Source organism: Amphiura filiformis, chromosome 1, assembly GCF_039555335.1.
Source record: "Amphiura filiformis chromosome 1, Afil_fr2py, whole genome shotgun sequence".
Classification (NCBI taxonomy): Eukaryota; Metazoa; Echinodermata; class Ophiuroidea; order Amphilepidida; family Amphiuridae; genus Amphiura; species Amphiura filiformis.
The window spans coordinates 72,933,891-72,947,594 of record NC_092628.1 but is presented as its reverse complement, the minus strand read 5'-3'; positions in this window follow the sequence as shown (position 1 = coordinate 72,947,594).

The following is a 13,704-nucleotide window of genomic DNA, read 5'->3' as shown; positions in this document are numbered from 1 at the left end:
TTAAATATAAGAGGGAGTTCATTAATAGAATACTTGTACATGAATGTACCCAAATCTAGTGTGTACATATCTTCGATAGTTAAGATGTTATAGTTTGCAAACAACGGTCCTGTATGTTCTCTGTAGTGACTGTTTGCTATCGTTCTTATAGCCCACTTTTGGAGTTTCATTAATATACTTAAGTAAGTTTTACAGGTATCCCCCCATACAAGTATTCCATAATTAAGATAGGGCATTATCAAAGTACAATAAAGGGTATGTAAAATACGTTCTGGTACATAATGTTTTAGTTTGGTCATGACACCAACATTTCTTGACACTGTTTTTGAAATACAATCTATGTGGCTTTTCCAAGTGAGACATTCATCTATTAACACACCAAGAAACTTGGTTTGTTGTACTCTTTCTAAGGTAGTGTAGTTAAGTATGATTCTCAGATCATTAATTTGTGTCATATTTGGCGTTCCTAGTATCATGTAATTTGTTTTACTGGCATTAACAGACAATTTATTTGCTCTGAACCAATTGTTCACTTCCTCTAGTTCTTTGTTTATAAGATTGACTTGCTTTTCTATGTTTTCATGTGAATATAAAATTGTTGTATCATCTGCAAAGAGGATGAAATCAAGTATATTAGATGTATTAGTTATATCATTTATATATAGTATAAATAAAAGAGGGCCGAGAATAGATCCTTGCGGAACTCCGCAAATTACATTTTTCAATTCTGATGAATGGCAATTATAAGATACATATTGTTTCCTGTTACTTAAATAACTTCTGAACCAGTCTAAGACAATGCCACGAAGGCCATAGTGTTCTAGTTTGTGAAGGAGAATATTGTGATCAATTGTATCAAATGCCTTAGACAAGTCCAAAAATATTCCAACAGTCGTCTCGTTTCTCTCAACCGCGAAATTTATTTTATCTACCATTTGTTCAATAGCCATAGAGGTTGAGTGCTTTGGTCTAAAACCAAATTGTTTAGTGTTAAGGATTCCTTGAGTATCAATATAATCCATACATCTGTTAAAAACTAATCTTTCAAGAATTTTGGAAAAACATGGTAGGAGAGAAACGGGACGATAATTTGAGAAAACTTCAACATCTTGTTTTTTGAAAAGTGGTATGACCTTAGCTACTTTCATTTTATCTGGAACAATTCCGGTAGAAATAGATAAATTAAATATCATATTAAGAGGTTTGGCAATTTCTCGACTTACTTTTTTTTATGATTAGATTGCCAATATTGTCGTGACCACCACTCTTATTTAACTTTAACTTATCTATAATTTTGATTATATCAAGTTCAACAATTGGTTTCAGGTACATACTCCCAGATATGGTATCGTTTAGATAATCAAAATAATGTTTCCCTTTGTGTTGAATGGTTGAAGCAAGATTAGGACCTATATTTACAAAAAATCATTAAATTTATTTGAGATATCTTGAGGATTGTTGATAGTATTGCCACCTTCATCTTTAAATTTACTTTGAGTCGATTGTTTTTTTTTCGTCCAATAACATCATTGATTGTTTTCCATGTTTGTTTCATATTGCATTTAGCATGCTCAAACTTAGAGAAAAAATATTTTCGTTTCGATTTTCGAAGAAGCATTTGTAACTTATTTTTATATGTCTTAAATAATTGACAATTTCTAGCAGTAGGTGATTTAATATATTGTTTATACAATAAATTCTTTTTATTAATACTCTTAAGTAAACCTTTGGTGATCCATGGTGCTATTGGTTCTTTTCTTCTATTACCCGTGCATTTTTTTTAATGGGATACAATCATCATATAAAGTATTAAAAGTATCAATAAATGTATTATAATCATCATTTGCATTATTATTGTCAAGAGTTTCGTCCCATTTAACCTCTGACAGTCGTTTTTTAAACTTAGATACATTAACATCACTATAAATTCTTTTGTAAGTTGCCTTATTCGTTTTTTCATTTCGTTTATGTATTTCAAGATTGGTTGACAAAGTAGTTGGAAAATGGTCACTTATGTCTGTAATCAAAATTGTCGATTTGATTATATTTTCATTGGTTGTCAGAATATTGTCAATAATTGTAGCTGATGTTGGCGTAATTCTAGTTGGTTTATAAATTGTAGGCGTCAATGAACATGAGTAAAGAAGTTCAAGATAATCATGAGTGGGTCTGTGACTATCTACCTTTAGTAAATCAATGTTGAAATCACCCATTATATATATCTGTTTTCTGTCTGATGTTAATTTTTTTAAAGAGGTCAAAATCCGTCATAAAGTCATTTATTGAATTGTGAGCCCTGTATAACACACCGACTACAGCATTTTTAGAAGAATTACATTCAATTTCTTTTTGAATTACATTCAATTTCTAATGCCAACTTCTGAATTCAAGTTCAGGGAACTTAGAAAAATAAACACGGTTCAAAGAACCAATTAGTTGAGTTATTGTAACTCAACATGTAAGTTGATGTAACTCGTTCATATTAAGTTACTGGTACTTTGTAAGTGGCGGTCTTTTGTTTTGAGTTATTCCAATTTGGTACTTTGTTACTCAATTCACGTAATTGGATCATTTTCTGCACAATTAGCAGTATTCAAATATTTATTTTTGTAATCAGTGCAAAATTTTGTATACTATAGCACACCTCTAGAAAATTATGCTAGACTAGTTTCATTTTCTGAGTTGTAACAACTCAATAAAGTAAGTGCAAATGAGTGCGACGAACATAATGATATCGAGTCAGCGTTACTCAAAATTGTACGCGTTGGCATTACTCGGAAAGTTGACGCAACAACTTACATCAACTTACTGAGTAATGCCAACGAACAATTTCTATGAGTGTATCAAAGCGCTTTACATAATATTCCGCTTTGTTAGAACATAGTCAGCTGCCATACAATGCCCAAGGCATGCTCATACCTTTAGGCGGCTCTCACTGGACAATATTCCCAACACATTATGTTTTGTTACCTGGAGAGATTTGATCATGTCTCAACTCCTTTTTCAACCAAATCGACGGTAATAACTCTTGTAGTGAGGGATATCACAAATTGCCTCAGGCAAAACTCACTCCTGGGAACCAAATACCACACTTTATGTAACTCATTGACCCTTTTGTCATATATACCGCCTCTAGCTATAATGACATCCCTGTGATCTGGTCAACTCATTGACAGATACGAACCTCAGGAGGGAATTGGATTTCTGATCAATTCTCTCTATGTAATGAAACGTAATGAGCTCCCCATTTCACCCTGGGTAGAGAGAGGCAAGTGGGGTAAAGCGCCTTGCCCAGGTGCATAGCACGATGGCAGTGGCACCGGAGTCAGAACTCGCAACCCTCCGAGAGCCCGTACCGCTGCGCCACCATGCCCCCATATATATCGTACATAAATTCATACATCAATTCTCGGCAATTCGAGAAATATTGTCTGATAGTAAATCCTTCTCATGTGATGAAGTTTATATCAACTTGTATATATTGTTTATTGCAGATCTGAGCTTTCGTGGCAAGCTAACAACAGTTTTACAACTGAGAGTACTGTAGTCCTTGCTGAAAACCATACACCAGTCCAAATAAACCAACAACAATATCAAGAAAGTGACGGATTTCATGATGTTATACAAGCGGGTGACAAACAACTATTGCATGATGGAAAGACCCAGCCTATGACCAACGACGGCATGGACAACGTAGATGCTCATTTTTATGACAATGCAGGATTCTTACCCGATGATAAGAAGGAAATTGTTACGGGTGATGAAGAGCAGTCACTGAGTGACGAAACTGGAACTTCCTACACTGGAAATGAAGGAGGTATGAAATATCTCCGTAAAAGATGTTATCTCCAATGCTCACTAATCGTAGGGGCTGTACAATAATTATGAACCGGGGTTAAATTTCCAAACGGCCTGCCAAAATTGATCCCCCCGGCCTACCAAAAAATCTTTGCTCCTCCCTTTGCAAAGTGTTGATGCGAGCGTATCGAGCAGGAAATTTTGCATATTTGAACGTTTCTGTACGGTTTTCTTAAAAGCATTTTTTTAGAGGGTGTCATTTAAAAGGTGCCTCATAACTCGCTTAACCTCTCTTTCGACCTGCCAAAAATTGCTTGTTCATGCCCCACCCCACCAATTTTACTTTCCCCCGGGATCATGATTGCACAGTCTTACTGAGCCACTATGGACTATGAAGAGGGTGGTTGCATCCCCTAGCAGTGGCGTGCGCAAAGCACCCCACCCCACAAATTCGGGATTTACCTTTAACGGCGAGCGAGGCGACCCGAAAAAGTTTGATCAGTCGAGTGAATCGAGACCAGTGGCCCTAACTTTTGAAAACCTGCGTACACCACTATTTTCGGTATTAAATATCGTACTGTTATCTTGGTAGTGCCAATGTGTAGCTACAGTACAGTAGGGTTTCCTCTATCCAGTGATACCAACAAGTACAGGCATCCCCACATAATATTGCTATGGCGACACAATATGAGTGTACCCTCGCAACATTGGGCGATGTTGGCTAAAAAGTATAGGCATAAAGTTGATAGGCTAAAAATGTTATTTGAACATGCGATTTTCACCGGATTTACTCTAGACTATGATAAATAAAAATATGTTGTTTGATCATTATGAACGCATTCAGTTGAACTCGAAATTATACTGATATTATTTTATTACATCAAAATACTAGTAAATACTGGTTTCTGGTTATGAAAAAGTTTATATAATAATATTATGACAGCAACAGTAAAGTATACGTAGGCTTATTGAATACAACATATTATACGGTAATGGCACTTCAATACTGAACAGTTCTAATTTTAGAATCTACCAGTTTAATAATCGCGAAAGCCCGAGTTAAAAATCACTTGGGAAGCCAACAAACAGAAGGAGTACGGTGACTAAAAAGATCAGATGTGAAAATATATCAATTGTGCACAAATTGATTAAATCAGAAGAGTATGCCGCACAATGGGCAAATGAACTACGGAGAAGTCTATATTTACTCCTAAATAGGAAAGGAAATTTCAACCTAACTACCGAGTAAAAAGTTGATATCTCTTGGAATTATTTCAACCGGGTTATTTTACAAGAGCAAAATTATAAAAATCATGGCTTTTACTGTAGAAACCTATGGTGGTCCTCACCAACACCCTGGTGGTGTTTGATGGGCGGGCATACCATCAGGTGAGGTGTTGGGGTAACAATATTTACTAAGATGAGCACAAAGATTGGATCAACGATTCACGATTAGCTCAAGTCCTTTGGGCGTACATACGCGTGTGTTTTTTATACCGGATGAAAACCCCTTGGGTTTGATACATCCCCCTCCCTTACATGCATTAGGTACTAATGTTAAGCTGTGACACCCACCCCCTTCCTCCGTGCACTCACCCTACATCACTATGCATTTTTTTATTATATTTCAGATTCTTCAGAGAGCGAGTGTTCTGCGTGTGACATGCTTGATGATTACCCACGTGTAGTCTTCCTCGATAAGCTAGATCATTACTACTACCCTTCCAGAATGCCCATCTATGCCAACAACGAGATGGGTCAACTTATCTACCAACAAGATCCACAAAATCCTCACATATTATATGCAGTAAGCCCTCCACCAGCACCGATGCACCTGCCACCAAGTAGAATTCTGGGAAGAGCTGAGCTACGAAAGATGGCAAAGAAAGGAAAGACACCGCCGAGTTATTACACCAAAGGTGATATACCTTGCGAGACTTCTTTGTATTCACATAACTACCGCACGCCGTCATTTCTTAAGCAATATCAAGGTAGAGCTGGCTGGAAAGAGAATTTTGAGATAGAAAGAAGAGCTAACAGAAATGCACCAGGTTCCGAAGGGGATGTAGGTTCAAATAATGCGTCAGATGAGTTTGATATTGAGAGACGAAACACTTGGAGTGGTGCCAAATTCAGATCAAGGCAAACGGAGATGTTTGTCAGGGCTAGTATAGATAGACAAGCTAGTTACAGATTAGCAGTGGGAGATGATGATTTTATTGATAAGACACCTGAACTTTTTCCATCTGATCCTCCTGAAAGTGATATGGAACCCAACCATGTAGTTGAAAAGCATGTGGTCCTCCGTGATATTCAAGTTGAAGATCCGCTTGTTATGAACATGGCTTTCCAGAAAATAATTGCTCAAGATAGTGGTGGTAGTATGAGCAGTTCTCACAGAGGTAGTACCAGCAGCAAGTCTTCTAGTAACACCGTTTACAGATATAACATGCTTACAGTAGAAAATAGTCCCCAATTAGAACCTGTCGATAGTAAAGATAACCTTGATCGTGTAAAGAATGTAAGCTTGCCCAGTCAAGACTTGCCAACCTTACCCACAGATAAAGAACAATTAACAAGCCGTGATACACAAGCTGACGATTCTTTGCTAATAATTGAAGACCAATATTCTAAACGCAACGCACCTGATGAAGAAAGTTGCTCACCCAGATCAGTTGAGGTACACGAGGAGCCAGATACCATTTCTCTTGCCTCTGTCAAAAGCGATGTCAGTTATCGACAATATGTGCGAACAATTAAAGGAGCGGACGCACAAAATACCACTAACATTCCGGCCATAGAAATAACAGAACCAATGTGCTCTCCATCAGTAGACACGGACTCCGACTCGGATCACTCTGTTGAATCTCTTCTCCAAATATTTACCAAACGAATTGGCAAACTACCCGTGCCCTCATATCAGAAGGCCAAAGAAGTCGAACTTTGTAAGACACAGTCAACATCAGATGCTGCTGATGAAAGAATCGATGCAGCGGTGAACCAACATGTACGAAGTAAAGCAGGTGGTGACATATCAAGATCTGACAAACAATTTAACAATGGTCAACATAGTCTTCTTGAATATGACATTGACAAAGCCGATGGACACGGTACAGTTCATAACAGTAGTGATTGGTTTGCCGATGACGATGCTTTTAATGACTTCAACTTTGATGCAGATACAGATTTAGGATTTGCTGATGATTTGACGGCTGAATTTGATCGAAAGCTTGGCAAACGATTAGCGATTCCTAGTATTGACAGTCAAACAAGTGAAGAAGATGATTCAACGAGTCAAGAGTCAGCAGACCGACTAATAGCGGAGCAAATACGCATGATTGTTGAAAATATTGTGGAAGAAGAAGAAAACAAGTATGTAAAAGATGATAAAGCCACGGTGGAAACTCAAGACACTCCGTGTTCTGAAACGGGTGTTGACCAAGAAAACAATAGTGCTAAAAATAAACACATTTGTAATGACTCAAATTTCCAACCCTCTGAGACATCAAAACACAGAGAAAGTGTAGATGGTCATTTGCAAAAAGCGGAAATCTGTATGAAACATGTGGCAACTTTCCAAGACATTTCGTCGGAAGGCCCTGATGAGATCATAGATGGAAGTCAATACCCAGAGAATGTGGACGATCAAATTGAATCCGATCATGATAGATCATATAGAACAAATAATCATAGAGAGAAAAATAATACTAATAACAATAACGATGTAGACATGGTACATTTTAATACTGACAACACCGCAGAGTTGTCTGACACTAACGTGGTACCGCCAGTTCGAAATGGTGATTCCACAAACTCTGCCGGAGCACTTTACATAGGGGGTGAGATGATATCTGATATTCAATTGCCTGGAAATAAAGGCATTGAGTTAGATACTCCTGTTGATATTGTACGCGCTGAACAAACTGGTGTAAAAGAAGATAACCTGAGTCAAAGTATTACATTGTTTGTTGAAGGTGAATCGGATCTTGAAAGCAATTCAATTGAGATCCAAGACGATTTAGACAGCTCTGATATTTCATACGTGGTACGGTATAATATCCCTAAGAGAGACAGAATTCCAAGTGCTTCAACAATAGATAATACCTTGTGCACAAAACAAATTACCACATCTCAACCAGAACAATACCAACCACATTTTACAGACAATTCCAACAATAAGTCTTCAGCATCTCTCACAACAAATGAACAACCTCAAGAACACGTGCCAGAGCTCGATGAACAACAACCACCAGTATTTTCTTCAGATGATATCATCGTGCAACCTCAGCAGCTGACGTGTGATAACATAGAAACACTTGAAGAATCTGTATCTAATGAGGACAAAGAACCAGTAACTAAGACAAGTTCGCCAGATTCTAACATCGAACAATCTCATTTGCCAGATGATGGCAACAAACAGATTCACTTACCTTCGATAAATGGAAACAGAGAACAACCAACATCAACAACAACGCCAAAATCCATAACAGCCAATCAACCTTCAATAATCAAAGATGAGACAGAACATCAACCACATTTCCCAGAAAGTGACAAAGGTTTCCTTCATCTGACATTGACAGATTCTTTCAAACAACAACTTCCACCACCCTCACCATATGCTGACAGGGAGCTCGAGCCGCCTTCGCCATATGGGGACGGTGTGCGATTGGAACCATTGTTGCTGAAAAGTGACGCCAGCAACGAACAAATTGTACCTCAGTTACCAAATTGTGCCAAAGAAAAGAATGAGTCATCCCTTGAAACAGATAATCAGTATGAAAGTCCTCAATCACACATAGCAAAAGGCCACATCGAGTCTCCGATAGAAGATGCTACAAGAAATCTGCATTTTTCCAATCGTATCAATTTCAAATCCGATGTCACCTATAAGCATGATAAACGTTATGAAACAAAGATCAATTGCAAAGCATCTGACATTTCTGAGAAGGGAGCAGAAAAACCTATTGACGCCATCTCTTCTACGAGCTCTTTTCCCGAACAAAGAAATGAAGTAAAGCAAGTGACTTTCAAAGACAAGGTCCCAAAGAAAAATCTTTGGAAGCGGTACAAAAACTCCATGCTTAAAATTGCGAACGAACAGGTTCATGATGACAAAGAGGCCGGGAATCATAAACAAGGAACAGGGAATGAACTCAAGGAACGCTGTACTGATTTGAAGGTTACAGAAAGTATGAGGCAGATGATAACCAACCTTGGGGACAAGGTCGAAGACGTCACAGACCCAGCATCATTGGTTCTTCCAGGGGTGGCGCCAAGGAAACATAATCCGCGCACTCTTTGGAAGAAGTATAGAAGGGACATGATTACGTTGTCTAAAGAAATAAATGATGGTAGGAAGAGTAAAATTGACTTGAAAAGTAGCACTGTGCCTTTTGAAACAAACGCTCATCCGTTGTGTGAATCGCCTGAAAATAATCTATCAACTCCAGAAGTTATAAACTTACCCAAATTCATGCGTCATGAAAGTAGCAGCATCGCAGACACTCCCAAAAGACATAATCCCGAATTAAATTCGAACTCTTCAGTTCCCACACCACCACAAATAGCGACTGAGCAACATTTTGACGCTGAACTTACATCTGACGACCACGATTCGTGTAATGATCAACAAACTCACACAAATGAAAGTGACATTTGGAAATCGATAGAAAGAAGAGCGTCTGATGACAAAACTTTACACAAAGAATCACCACAAGATCATCAATTATTTCAGAAGTTGGTAGAATATTCTCATATATCTACTCCTACGATAAATGACAACGATGGAGATCCTGATACTGGTATAAATGGTATTGACTATACTAAAGGCAATATTGACAGACATTTCGTTGACGGGAACAATGTAAACTTGCCCTCAAAGCATGGTTTATCTATAAGTGTTTCTGAAGGTACAATGGATGAAGACGTTGTTATACTAAATGCAAACAGCATGACATCAGTTCCTATGAAGACTAACATTCCAAGTCCTGATGGTTCACCTTCACATGTAAACGTCTTCAACATGCTCATGATAGATGTCAAAGGTATAAATGGACAAGATCCAGATGTCAAGGTTATAAATTGTGATGAAGAGTCACAGGAAAGCTCTTTCTCTTCTAATGATCTGAGCAGTAACACCAGATGTATCAGTGCATATTCCCCAGGTGACTTATCAAATGTTAGTTTGGAGAACAACTGCAGCCCTTCACATAAATTTCCAAAAGCCACAAAGAGAAGGCCTCAATCTACAAGGCGGCATTCAACTGGCACATCTCTGTTGTCTATAAATGGGTGTGAAGATCTAGACATGTCTGTATGTTCTGCAGGGACAGAAGACTTGTCAGTTTGTTCTGGGGAGATAAGCGGATGTGCAATATCAAATGTTCTTGTGACTGGCAATGGTGCGCCTTCTTTGGAGAGCAGGCGGAGGAGTGCATCTACATCTGGTCGTGTTGTTTTAGACAGACAAGACAGCTTCTTGGATAATAGCGAGTTAATTTGAGAATTGCCTAGTCTTCCAGTGACCAACGTTAGGCTAATTTTCGGATTTTCCCCATCAAAATATCTTACACTCCCCAGATGCCGAGGATCTCTAATACTGAGGATGCATCTACTAAGAACTGTCGCCTTCTGCTCCACAGGATTCCATTTTTAGCCTTTGAGTGCTTCCTCATACTGTTTTCATTTTGATCAATTTTGATTTGTTTCATATACATAATAAGGCTAAAAATGTTGTTTCAAAGCCCATGGCAGTTTAAAAACGAATGTGGAATGTCCCAGCAAACACAAAACGTTTTCCACATTATTCGCAAGATTAGAAAAGGTTGCCAGAAAACGTTTAAATGTCGGGTTATATAAAGGGTATAAAACGTTTTCATAACATTCAAAATCATTGTTTGAAAACTTACGGCAAAATATTCTCACATGTTATTTAAGTATTAACAAAATATTTGGCAACAAATGTTTGCAAAAGGATTTTACAATAACATTTTGACATTTAAAAAATATTTTTATACCGCGTTTTCACACAAATGTTTTAAAAACATTTTCATGACCTTTATTTAACCCGACATTTAATGTTTTTACCAAAACCCAAACCCAAAATATAACCTGTTCAAGCCGTTTTATGTTTGCTAGGGCGTTTGTTTGTTGTTTTTCTTAAGATTTTGTTAAAACTCAATTTTAATTTTATGAAACTTCAGTATCGAATCAAGTAAATTTTCTTTAAAATATTTCTAAGAATTTCTTGATTTTACGGCAATAAAGGAATAAGAAAGCGAATGTGCGCAGGGTCTTTGAGACATATCATTTGTTCAGCCTAATATTTACGATTAAATGTTTGATCATATGATACATATTTTTTGTTTTCATCATTGGATAAGAATTAACGTTTAAATTAACATTTAAATTATGTTCAATAGTGGTATGGATATTTGGTTTCAAATGTTTATTTGATAGTATTGATTATAAGTTCAGGGTTTTGCTTGCAATAAAATGTCATGTTTTCTCATTCTGGATGCTGGTTATCCATTCTCTTTAAAAAAAAAACCCTCTTAAAAATTTGGGGTTCACAATCATGTATTTTCATGACTATAAACGGTTTTTTATGCCCGAGAGGCCACTTCCAGTCCGATGGAATAAACAACATTCAGTCATGAAAACATATAAATGAACCCCGTTTCATCTAAATAATAAATAAATTTAAAAAAAATCAAATAACATTATTAAAAAACGTGATTTCCTTCATTTTCCCTACCTCGCAACCACACATCACAAGAACAAAATATATATGTTTTTCCCTTCTTGTATTTGTACTATTGCTTGCCTGCTTTGAAAATCACGTTTGCCTTTTGTTGGTCTCTGTCTTCCTCTCTTACTGTGTTCCTGAACATGTTGGTTCTAAATATTTGCTTGTATCTATTCTTATATATCTATTGACTTTTGTTGTAAAGCACTTTGAGGTACTTTGTAATAATGACTTGAGGTAAATTTAGTAAGAAATCACACATTTACTATTTGAACAACTTTCCACTTTACTTTCTGTAAAATTTATTTTGACGATCAATGAAAATCAAAGTACTTTGGATACAAAATAATACTTTGAACTTTACTTCCTGTCAAATTTGTTTTGCGGTGACTAGCAATGATAATCAAAGGACTTGGGTACAAAATAAGTTCGGTACAGCATGCTATTCCAAATACACAATTTTACAATGAAAATTGACTATTCTAAAAATAAAATATTACTCATCTATTAAAAGACCATTTCACTTCCCACAGAGAGTGATGTCAGTGAGTGCTCCAGTGTCTGTAGTCTTGAATCACACTATTGACTCAAGGAACTAGCATGTTTCCACACGCGATCAGAGGTAATGCCCAAACTAACTGCGACAAAGTACCGATGTCACTCTCTCAAGGAAGCCAAATGGACTATATAGCCATGTTCAGTTTCACTTGTATTTCAGTGCCTCTTACTCTTTTGAGAATCATTTTATTTTTTAAAGAAAAGCATATCTTCTGAATAGCAAACTCTGAAGAGTGCAAATATCATTGAATAATAATTTGCAGAGACACCTATATTTGTAAAAGCCAGCTGTTAATCACCATACAATTGAATACCTATTAAGTGGAAGAAGGGCCCAACTCCAATTTTTACAAAATTGAGTTAGACCTAGCATTTTATTGCCAGCAGACTATTCTTCCGTGTGTGTGAAAGATGAGCCAAAATCCACTCTCTAATCTTCCACGTACACTTAATCATGGTTTTCATGGAAGAAGGGCCCAACTCCATGGAGTTCTTCCACAAATATTGTGTTAAAGAGGAATTTTGTTCATCCATGAACTATTTATAACACATCTGCTTATGGAACTGGCACTTGCAGTATATTAGTGGAAGAAAGGTTGCCATGGAAACATCATAATATGATTTCGGATGTATGTAATACTGTACGTTCATGTATTAAAAGTCCCCTGAAGATTAAAACATTCTGTCTTTAAAACTTTTCCAAATTATTAAGTTTTTTCTTAATATCTCAAAAACAGTTTTGATGGAGTTGGGCCTTTCTTCTACTCAAGTATTCTATTAATGTGTCATTCAAACCAGTCATTTCATGTACAACATTATTTGGTACCATTCTAAATGGTTGATACTATTGATATTATGAAGGCCTTCTGGAAGAAACATGATCAGATCAGCTGCACATTTGATATGCAACTTTTACCATGCAATGTTTCATACTAACTAATAGCCATCATGGAATCGTCAGCAATTATAGTACTACCCTACATTGTCACTGGCCCATATCTAAAAGAATATTTATATGCCATTTCTCAACAAACATTATGATTTTATCAACACCCTACTTCTTCATTGAGGAGGAGGGTCCAATCAACAACCTCATTCACAATTTGGGAATCAGTGGAAAGTCCAGATTTTTGCCGTAATGCAAAATATTAGGGCTTAAAGTTATTGATTTTTTTCAGCCAAAATATGTCTTAAATGAGCGAACCTATTTAATTAATCACACACATAGGGCTTTCATATGTACATTTTTGCCTCTCATATCAAAACTAATTGAAATACTGATTTATAGATAGAGAGTGGGATAAAGGCCATTCAACCAAGGGTGAAAACGGCATGTAATGAAATTGGACTAGCCTCCATAAAATCACTGGTGTGAAATTACATCACCAATTTACTGCAGTTTTATGGCAAAAATTTGCCAGTAAGTAGTTTATTTCTCAAAATTTTGTAAAATGTGTATTTTTTTTTGTACCAACAGCATTTTCTATGATGCAGTTTTGGTAGTACCAGAAGTGTCTGTAATTGCTACTACTAAGTACTAAGTACCACAAGAACAAGTAAACAATTATGTTGAATATATGCTTTGACAATCATCATAATTC